At 39.7% G+C, this 11,828-nt stretch overlaps 1 long non-coding RNA gene across 1 annotated transcript in view; it reads left to right on the top strand.

Moving 5' to 3' along the window:
* Positions 1-11,418, top strand: part of LOC132405522 (uncharacterized) — a 59,040-nt gene extending 47,622 nt beyond the window's left edge. Inside the window, exon 5 of the long non-coding RNA XR_009515905.1 lies at positions 8,593-11,418. This is a non-coding gene — a long non-coding RNA (uncharacterized LOC132405522). The remainder of the gene's footprint in view (positions 1-8,592) is intronic.
* Positions 11,419-11,828: the final 410 nt, after the last annotated feature.

Here is an 11,828-nt window from a genome sequence, read left to right on the forward strand (position 1 = left end):
TAACTTTTGGTGGTAATAGCATTCTGTGTGAAAATGAAATAAATATTAATTATGTTAATACAGTAATAATATGCAATTTTTAATGCAAATAAAGTAATCAGTGAGGATTTTGATAAATTACCAATAACAAGAGTCTAAATTAAGAGTTCCCAACTATTTTTAGTCCATAGATCCCTACCATTAACCGAGTGGTCTGTGGGTCCCAAGTCAGGAACTCCTGGTCTAGATGGCCTAATATGTATAAAACTTTCACTTAAGTGATTAGTACAAAAATGTTGTACATTGTTCCACAAAATCAATGGCCATCATATTTATAATGAGTAGTTGTTCCTAATCTGACCATAATAATGGAAGGAGCATAAAATGTCACAAAAATGGAATTTACATGGATGGCTTGACTACATCATCAAACTATAGTGGAAGCAGGAAGGCAACAAAGGTACTAGGCACAAGTGTAGGAGTAATAAATCAAAGTTGAGTATTCTGATTGGCAGAAAGAGGGAATAGCTGATTATTTGGTTTCTAAACTGCAGATAATACTGCAAATTCCTCGCTAGGACAGTTTTTCTTCATGTCATTCCACTAAACATTTACAATCAGTTAGCTCTGTTGCATCCCTACTGTGACCTGGAGTTAAAATTCAAGTAGATGTAGTTGATGAATATCTTAGCTAATTGTAACTGGTAGATGAGTACATCCTGGAAGTGTTCAACAAGCAAAGTCAAATTGACTGGAAATTGATTGCTATCAGCTAACAAATGAAAGCCAGCTGAGATTTGATGATTTTATCCTTTGATTAAACAATAAAAAGAAGCTGATGATATAATGTGAACAACCAGAAGTACCACATTGTAGCAATATTAAAGCATATGAATTAAAGGGAAAATGGTAGAATGGATGAAAGCTTTGGGTGAAGAATAAAAACCAGAGAGTAGTAGAGAATAGCTAATCCACAGTCCAGAGAAGATCTCTTGATATAAAAGACTACACCTCTTTGTGATATAAAATAATGTTCTGGAGCAGGGTACACAGAAGACCTCTTCAAATTCTGAACTTAAGACAAAACCTGGAAATATACTTTTCTTTTTGGACATTCCCTCTGGATTGAAGATGTTGTAAGTTCTTAAGAGGCTTTTGATACCAGTGTGGGACCCATAATCTCTTCTACAGATGAAGCAAGTGATTTATGATGCGGCCTGTTCCTATGACTGTGTACGCAGGGCTCTTGTCTGCATGGCTTTGAGGTTCTAAATACCATTATGAATATTCCTAAGTCAAATAGAGATGTACTTACCAATATCAAGGACTTCAATAACAAACCACTTCTGTAATTAATGCCATACCTTAGGGCAGCAGCACCTAGTACCAATGAACCAATGACATTTAATGCCATGTTATTTATAATGACACCACAATTAAATAATTGTGATCAGTTTGGAGACTATTCCTTCAATTTTATATGCAAATCATTTTTGTTACAGACTCAGCAAATTTAGTATCTGTAGAAAAGGTTTTCCCCTCAAAGTGTTTAAGAAGCACCTGCCTCAATGACTATTGCCCAGTAGCATTTAAATCCACAGTGTTTTGAGATATTGGTGATAAAACTCCTGCCTAAGAATGACTTGGATCACTCCCATTTGCCTTCTGGTGCATCACATCCACAGCAGATGCCATCTCATTGGCTCTTCACTCAACCCTGGAACATCTGGACAGCAAAGATGCATACATCAGGATGCTCATTATCGACTACAGCTCGACATTCAATACTACCATCCCCTCAAAACTGATCAATAAGCTTCAGGACCTTGGCCTCAATACCTCCTTGTGCAATTGCATCCTGGATTCCCTCACTTGCAGACCTCAGTCAGTTTGGATTGGCAACAACATCCCCTCCACAATCTCCATCAGCACAGGTGCACCACAAGGCTGTGTGCTTAGTCCTCTGCGCTACTCACTTCACACTTATGACTGTGTAGCTAAACACAGCTCCAATGCCATATTCAAGTTTTCTTCTGACACCACTGTCGTAAGCCAAATCAAGGTGGCGATGAATCAGCATAAAGGAGGGAGATTGAAAATCGGGTTGAGTGGTACTACAACAATAACCCTTAGCGATCATCAGCTGATTATTGACTTCAGGAGGATAAAACCAGAGGTCCATGAGCCAGTCCTCATCAGAGGATCAGTGGTGGAGAGTATCCGGAGCCCAACATGTAAGTGCAATTATGAAGAAAGCACAGCAGCCCTGTATTTCCTTATGATTTTGTGAAGACTCGGCATGACATCTAAAACTCTCACAAAGTTCTATCGATGTGGGTTGGAGACTATATTGACTGGCTTCATGACGGCATGGTATGGAAACACCAATGCCCTTGAACAAGAAGCAGTGGATACGGCCCAGTCTATCACGGGTAAAGTCCTCACAATCATTGAGCTCATCTACACAGAGCATTGTCACATAGAGGCAACAAATATCTTCAGGGACCCCCTTCGCCCAGGTCTTGCTATCTTCTCTCTGCTGCCATCAAGAGCCTCTGAACTCACAACACCAGGTTCAGGAAACATTATTACCCCTCAACCATCAGCCTCTTGAACCAGAGGGGATAACTTCACTTTCCCCATCACTAAACTGTTTCCACAACCTATGGACTGACTTACAAGGACTCTTCATCTCTTCCTCGATATTGATTGCTTATTTTTTTGTATATTTGTGCAGTTTGTTGTCTTTTGCAAACTGGTTGAATGCCTTTGTTGGTGTTGTCTTTCATTGATTCTATTATGTTTATTCTATTATGGATTTATTGAGTAAGCCTGCAAGAAAATGAATCTCAGGGTTGTATATGGTGACATAGATGTAATTTGATAATAAACTTACTTTGATTTAGCATAACCCTTTTCCATCCAACCATTAATCAGGTACTATTCATCTTGAACCATTGTGTGAAGATTACAAAGGTATCTATACACCCCAGGGAGGAGGTTCTCGGCTTTCAAATTATATTTTTATATAAAGTTAAAATGCTTTAACTAGGTCTTAAAACCATAAATAAACATCACCAGCATTTGGAAATGTGTGACAGTGCCTACTTTTATAACTCTTCCTTCTGTATAAAGAACAGTAAATGTGAAATGGCCTGCAACTCATGGTAAGAAGAGCAAAAAACCCTCAGATGCTAGAAATCAGCAGCAGATAGGGGTGCCTTCGATGTTGACAGCGAATCAATATTGATTTCCTCAATGCTTTTTACTCTAATTCAACTCATCTGAACCTGTAGAACGCTGCTCAGGAAGGAGCCAGCCTGGCGTTATCATCACAGCTGCTGATGTGTTCGCATGCTTTTGTGGCCAGCTAAATTGGGCTGTACTTCACAGAGGCCAAGTCTTAGCTCTCAGACATTCTGATAGCTTCCACTGAACCACAAGCCCACCACTGAAAATGCCTTTCTGTCAGAGCATTATTTTCTCAGTAAATCTACTTTTCTTAGTCTTTACTTGCAGACTTTTTCCTACCTCACACAGTCTACTTCTGTCTTTTTCTCAAGATCCAGAATCACTGTCTTGTCCAGTCCTCCTCATCTCTACCATGCATGACTAATCTCTGCATCTCCATCCTCCAACAGGATGGTCTGAGGATCCTGCGCTTCCTTGAACTGTTGCACAACCAGTCCTCTCATTTGCCTGGGTGAACTTATTTTTCACTTAATAATCTCTCTTTAAAATAGTAAGAAAACAACAGGACCTAGGCCAATTGGGCTATTGGGTCGAGGAATGGTAGATGCAGTTCAATTCACATGAATATGAGGTTTTGCTTCCTTGTAAGGCAAAACAGGGCATTACTTACCCAGTAAATGGTTGGGAGCTGGGGAGTGTTGTCTAACAGAGAGGCATAGGAATAGGAAACATAATTCCCTGAAAGTGGCGACATAGGTAGGCAGGGTGGTAAAGAAGACATTTAGTATATTATTCCTCATCAGTCAGGGTATTGAGTACAAGAGCTGGGATGTTATGTTGCAGCTGTACAAGACATTGGTAAGGCCACATTTGGAGTACTGTATATAATTCTGGTCAGTACATTGTGTTAACCTGGTTAAGATTTCTGCTGCTATGCTGTGTATTTTATTTTAGCAGTTTTTTGTAAAAGCAGTGTCTTGCTGGTAAGAGTGTTTTGGCTTCAGCTAAAGATAAGAGGCCATGTTGACAATTTAGGAATGTGTGGCAGCCAATCAGAATTGTGGGATAGGAGAGAAAGTTCTAGAGAGCTGTGGGGAAGAGTTTTCTGAAGGACAGTAGTTTGGGATCTTTTGTTAGGAGCTGCGGAGTGGGGCACAAGGGAAGAATGCCATTGAAAGGAGAGTCCCCATTGCAAGAAGGGTTTTGTATAGATGAATGGCTCCAAAGAGGAAGGGCCAGGTCTCCTGAAAGAGAGCCAGTTCATTTGAGATGGTCTTCGAGGGAAGTTCAGAATGTGGCAGGTGCTTTATTGCAGACAGGAGGTCCGGCGTGTGAGTAAAGAGATGCACCCCTGACTACTCCAGAATGAACTCCAATGTTTACGTGCACATTGGACTGGTTTAACTGTAATGGACCCTTTTATTTTTCTTTTATTTTTCTGTAACTGTTTGTTAAAGTTGAAAATTTGGTAAGTATACTTTATAATTTTATACTGGTGCATGATCCGTCATTTCTGGGCTACTGATAACAGTGTATGGGCAGTGTTTAGACAGCATTCACTATGATCTATGTTCCTTAATTGGAACATCCTAACTTTCCTGTTTGGTTGAACCCAAATCATACCAACCCTAGATGTATATTGTTTATGAAAGCCGGCCATCTCGCCGCTGAGTTATGTGGCTGTTAGCAGAGTGAGCTAATGAGCCAAGTTGGTGTACGAGCTCTGGTGAGAGGGTTGTGTTTAGAGAGGGTGCAAAAAGATATATGAAGATGTCACTGGTACTGAAGGGTTTGAGCTGTAAGAAGTGGCTGGGGAGTAGGAGCCTTATTGAAGTTAATAAAATCAAAAGGGATGTAGATAATGTAAAAAGCCATTGACTTTCCCAGAGATAGGGGAGTCCAAAGCAAGACGTTAAAATGAAAGGGTAAATACTTGCAAGGGATCTGAGGGGCAACTTTGTCACACAGAGGGTGGTCCATATATGGAAAAGAGTTGCCAGAGAAATGGTAGAGATTTGAGTACAATTATGACATTTAAAGACACTTGGACAGGATACATAGATAGCAAAGGGATATGAGCCAAATTCAGACAATTGGAACCAGCTCAGTTTGTCAACTTTGTTAGTATGAACAAATTGGATTAAAGGGCCTTTTTTCTGTGCTGTGTGATTTTGTGCTCCATGATCCTGAAAGTTCAAATTAAGGGTTCAATATGAAACATTAAATCAGATGATATATGATTATTAAGTGTATGGCAGTTTCACTGTGCCCGTGAGAATAGGCACTAATAAAAAGGAAACTTTGTGCAGTCCATTATCACACTAGTATTCTCACCCTCACATTGGCATACCACCCTTTTGTTGAAGATCTTCAGCACTGGCAATATTTGCTGCACTTTCATTGCTGCATCGGTGATTCCCGTGACAATGATCTCACACCCACACAGAAACCCCTTGCAACAATTTAAGATTCAAGACTGTTTAATGTCATTTCCAGTTTACAAGTGTAAAGGAGAACAAAATAATTATTCCTCCAGATCTGATGTAGTACAAAAAAACTAAAATTAAGAGCACATTAAAAAAACCACAATCAATACAAATACATATGATATCTTCTATACATAAATTGATTGTATCCACTGTACATAAAGTGATGGTAGGTGTTTCTGCACATATGATAACTGTGGCAGGAAATGATAAAATAGTGGGGGAGGGGTTGTGGTGTGGGGGGATAAGTGGGTGGAGGTGATAATAAGTTTTACTGCTTGGCAGAAGTAACTGTTTTTGAGTCTGTTGGTCCTGGTGTGGATGTACATAGCCTCCTCCCTAATGGGAGTGGGACTAACAATCTATGAGCAGTGTGGATGGGATCCTTTATGATACTGCTGCCCTTTTCCAGTATCTTTCTCTATATATGTCGTTGATGGTGGGTAGGCTGGTGCTGGTGATGCATCGGGCAGTTTTGACTCACTGTTGTGTTAGCCATCGGATTTCTGAATGGTCCATCACCGATGAACGCTACCTCATTATTTGTTTTTGTACTATTTATTTAGTAACTTTTAGTAATTTATATGTCTTGTACTGAATGCTGCCACAAAGCAACAAATTTTACAACGTGTCAGTGATAATAAACCTGATTCTGATTGTGATTGTTTCTTCGTGTGTTTCCCCAATTATTCTTCCAGTAAGCTTTCAAGTGTGTTATTTTTTTCTGCTTGTTGCATCAGTTTTAAGAATAATGTTTATTTATAAGCTACTTTAATCTCGTCAACCCATTGCCTTGTTATAATTCCTTGGATTCTGTTCTCTGGCTGAAGGTGTTCTGATCTGACTACTTGTACTTTGTTATAATTATGCATGTAAAAAGCTAAATAATTGACACTTAATTGGATCCCCCTGTGGATGTAGACATGCTGCGGTTGCAATCGAATCAACAATTTTACTTGTCAGAGACAAACAGATTGTTACATTAAAAAGTGGGGAATTAATCAAAAGGATTAATAGAAATTAGCCATTACAGCAAGGTGGTGATTTGAATTCTCAGAACACTTTTTTTTGGCAATGTTTTTCCATAGTCCCCATTTTCTGGGACATATAAAAAATGAGTTACAGTTTAAATTAAAATGAAAGTGCAATGTATTGGCTTGGAAAACTAGGTTAACTCCCTTTTTAAAATTTCACATGGCCCTGCTACAACTCTTGTTGCTTCATAAGATGATGGCATACGACACATGCCCCAAGTCTGCTGCTAAAAGTTTTAAATCTTGATTTGACACTAAAGGTATATTAATGGGGTATCTCATTGAAAATTATCAAGTATTGAAAGGCCTAGGTGGAGTGGACATGGAAAGGATGTGGGAGAGTCTTGGACTGGAGGGCACAACATCCGAATACAAGGATGTCCCTTTAGAACAGAGATGAGCAGGAAGTTGGGCAGTCTGTGGAAGTAATTGCCACAGACAGCTGTGGAAGTCAGGTCAGTAGATATATTTAAAGCAAAGATTGATAGGTTCTTGATTATTAAGGGTATAAGAGGTCATGACGAGAGGCAGGAGAATGGGGACGAAAGTGATAATAAATCAGTCGTGATTGAATGGCAGAGTGGACTTGGTAGGCTAAAAAAGCTTAATTTTGTTCTTATGTCCTATGGTCTAATGCTTGGAAACAAAGCTTAATATATTTCCTTTATCCTGTAGTGTGATCAGGCAATGCAGCAAATTCTGACTGTTGCAAACACACCCTTAATCTGGGTTTTGTAGTAACAAACTAAATCTGATATTGTACAAATATATTGTCAGATTATTGAACTCAATATAAGTGCTATCTAGTTAGATTTCAATGATAACTTCTTCATAATTAACCTTACAGTCTTCTATCCTCTCTGTTGCAGCTAAGGTGCAGAGAAAGATTGTTGAAGGTTCTGTAATCAGTTTTGGAACTATCAATATAAGCAAGAACCAACAATTTATTGAATGTTTATTTTGTATCTGGGAAGCTCAAATATTTTTTGTTATCTATGATTGTTAATTGGCATTGAAGTCACAGTCCAAACTTCTTTTCTATTAGACAGACACTATGATGTCACGCAGCAATCATCCACTTGACTTAAGGATCTTGGAAACTAACCACAGTATTCATAAAGACAATATATGTGGATATATTTCAATATTGCAAGAGAGCACCATGATGACTATGAGGCAGGCTGACGTGTCTTCATAGAGACTGCAGATGCTGTAATCTGGAGCAAGAATCAAGCTGCCCGAGGAACCGCAGGTCAGGCAGTATCTTGGCGGCAGAGAGATAGTTGATGTTCTGCGTCATCACAGATGCTGCTTGTCCCGCTGAGTTCCTTCAGCAATTTGTTTTTTGATGCCTTACCTGTAATCAAGTTCTGAAGGTCAGAAGGGAATGGCCTGACTAGTTCAAGCTGACAGGAAGACAACAGTAAATCAAATAACCCACATGGCTCATTCGATATTTACATTAATGAGCAGGTGTACTAAATAAAGCAACCAGGATAATTCATGCTGCTGGGATGCATGTTGTGGTATCCAAATCCTCCCATTTTACACACAATGTTTCTACATTCATCATATGATGTCGTTTCTTAAGTTAATGGTGACCCTGCTGATCTATAAGAAACAGTTTAATATGATACATAGCATACAAAAAAATTAGAAATCAGTACTTCCCATTATCTTGCAAAAGGAATTAGCAATCCTTGTAAAGATTGTTAAAGGTATTCACAATCAAAATGCATGAACTGTACATGAGTAACTTAACCCATATTAATCATAATCTGGTATGTCAAGTTACATTAAAGAGCTTTATTTGTTTATGCCTGTCTGTATAATTATGACTTTGTAACTTTATGAAATTCTTTCTGGGAAACTTTTTGCCCCTTATTTCTTCTTTACTTTAGGTTGCCTGCTGGTCTTCTGCTACTCCTCCAGGATAGTCCTGCAGCAGACATATCTGATTATCAACGGTTTCATACTTGTTGACATCCTGGCAGACATATTTAGTCCTTTGAACCATTTTGGAGAAACTTGTCAATTGAATGGATTTGTTGCCCCCTTTCAGGATTGTGGAATTCACATCATCACTTTTACATTGGATGTTCCTATTCCAGTACTATTTTTCTTCAATGCTTTCCATCTGTAGCTTTGCATTTGTTTTATTTACTTATCTCTATTCTGTTTAGAGACAATTCCATTGGCCATTCTTTTTGCCAGAGTGCATTAAAGTCAGTCTTAAGTTTAATCTGAGACATTAACTCTGTTTTTCCATCCATAGATGCTCCTAACCCACTGAGTACTTCCACCATTTTCCGTTTTTAAACTTCTGATGTGCATGAATGAATGAGCACAGACCAGAAATTGACAGTGAAATTACATAGGAGCTAGAACAGTACAGCATGGTATAGGCCCTCTGGCCCATGATGTTGTTCTGACCCTTTAATCTTCGCCAAGGTCAATCTAACCCTTCCCTCTCACATAGCCATCCATTACAGTCACCATCTTTCAATCTAGTCTATGTATCATTTTCAAAAATTCTAGATACAAATAAATATGCAAAGGAATAGATGGAAACCATGGCACGAGGACATGGAGATACATGTGGAGATACCAGCCTGGCTTGGGAAGCCTGAAACCAGAGATCAGTTATTGCTGCCAACAGAATTCCTCTACTGTTGGGCTCCCTTACAACATGATGATTGACATTAGCAGGCAGATGATTTGAAGGCTTATCTTGGTGAATCCAGTTGAGGTGAGATTTTCTCAGATATTCTACAGGTGTATTGAACAATGCCATGCTGGGCTTGTTGCCCTTGGTGTGGCCAAGGGGTTGAGATGACTTTGAAAATACAGATAGACTCAATTTTGCAAAGCATTGCAGTGACATACATCGAAAGGGCAGAGGAAGATAGATACACTTGAACGATGCTGGCTTTATTTCACAGAGCTTTAATGGGAGTACTTGCCAAGATACAATCTCAGGCCTGCAGATGATTAGACAGATCAGATGTTTAACTAGCATTTCAAATGAAACTATGGTGCTACTGAGTGTATTCTTTGATCGAGTGAAATGATAACTTTTTGCAGTTGCAATATTCCAATGAATCAGGGAGGAAGGTTATTTTGGGCCTTTCTTATTAGAATGAGTAATTCTGCTATTTTGTATTTTTCTGATCTTAAGTATATACTAGTGCAGCAGACAGCAAGTTCTCCTTTGTGGGCTTTGTTAACTGTGAATACTAATGCAAAATGGGTGGCATTGTGGTACATCTGCAAAGCTGCCCCTATAACCTGGTTTGATTCTGAACTCTGGGATCTCTGCATAGCGGTCCTGTGGTCACACGAGTTTCTCTTTGGTCCCCTGGTTGCTCTCACAAAGAAATACTGCTAGTGTCTTTGATACAAGTTTAGATAATTGACTGGTTTAGGTGGTGGGTGGAGATTTGATGTGAAGGGGCATTGATGGCCATGAGAGATTATAAGTTACGGGAAAAAATGGGGCAGTGGCACTGATGGTAATGCCATGAGTCTGCATGAATGATAATCAATATGGCAATACAGTCAATTTTCAAAGTTCAATGTAAATTTTATTATGATAGTGTGTATCGCCACTGCTCTACATACCATCCTTACACATTTAGAGAAGAAGGATGCTTATGTGAGAATGCTGTAATTGGATTACAGTTCAGCATTCAACACCATAGTTCCATCTAGGCTCGACAAGAAGCTCAGAGACCTCGGCCTTTACCCTGCCTTGTGCAGCTGGATCCTGGATTTCCTGTCAGATCGTCTGCAGGTTGTAAGAGTGGACTCCCTCACCTCCACCCCTCTGAGTGTCAATACAGGGGTCCCTCAGGGCTGCGTACTGAGCCCCCTCCTTTACACTCTGTATACCCATGGCTATATCGTCACCCACTGCTCCAATCTACTAAATAAATTTGCCATGATTCAGGACATTTACAAGGACAGGTATGTAAAAAGGGCCCGTAGGATCATTAAGGACCCAAGCCATCCCAACCCCAATCTATTCCAGCTGCTACCATCAGGGAAGCGGTACCGCAGCATAAAAGCCAGGAGCAACAAGTTCCGGGATAGCTTCTTCCACCAGGCCATGAGACTGATGAAGTCACGCTGATTTAAGTGTACCCTATATTACATTGACTGTTCTATTTGTAAAGGGGGTTTCTTCTTTTTTCTTTGTTACTGTGTATGTAATCAAAATGGCTTCTTTTGTTAAAAGTAGAAATGCTTCTTTGTTGCGAGAGAGTGCTGGAAGCTTGTTGGGGTTAAAATTTACTGATAACGAGAATTGTATTCCTTTGTAAACCAATTGGGATTAATGTTGTTCTTTTTTCTGAGTCTGTAAGCTATTGTTGGCGGGCTTTTGGGGAGTTCGGCGCGAGGGGTCGAGAGCGAGAGGACGCAATGCTGTAAGTTGGGCGAGGAACGGACCCCAAGCGGGGGTCCGAGGCCAGGAGGTAATCCGAGGAGAGGAGATGAAGCTAGATGTGCTTGGTTGACCACTTCGGATGGTCCTGAGCTGCGAGTCGAGGAGTTCAGAGGGGATCGAATGGTGGCCAGAAGACTTCAGTAATTGAGCTCCAACGGTTGTGCATGAAGTGGTTTGGACTTTGATAAGTTTGGCGCCTTTTCTTTATTTTTTTCTTTATATATACTGTATCGTTATTAATCACTTAGTTATAGTAACCTTTATAAATTGTACTCATTTAATCGCATATGGTGTACTGTCTGTTTTTGGGTGAGGCGGGGACATCACACAGCATCCACACCAGCTGATTACCCAGTTTGGCAGGGCCAACGGCTGCTCCCCCTAGACGGGAACGAGCTGAGCGAGCCTGAGGCGACCCAGGGGGTTACATATTTATTATAAATTACTATGATTGCACATTGGACATTTAGATGGAGATGTGACGTAAAGGTTTTTAATCTTCATGTATGTGAAGGATGTAAGAAATAACGTCAATTCAATTCAAAATATATGTCAACGCATTACACACAGATATTTATGTTCTTGCAAGCATTCATGGTAGAACAAAGAAATACAATAGAATAAATGAAAAACCTTTACGCATATCTACACAGAGCGTTGTTGCAGGAAAGCAGCATCCATCATCAGGAA

The sequence above is a fragment of the Hypanus sabinus genome, chromosome 15 (assembly GCF_030144855.1).
Source record: "Hypanus sabinus isolate sHypSab1 chromosome 15, sHypSab1.hap1, whole genome shotgun sequence".
NCBI lineage: Eukaryota > Metazoa > Chordata > Chondrichthyes > Myliobatiformes > Dasyatidae > Hypanus > Hypanus sabinus.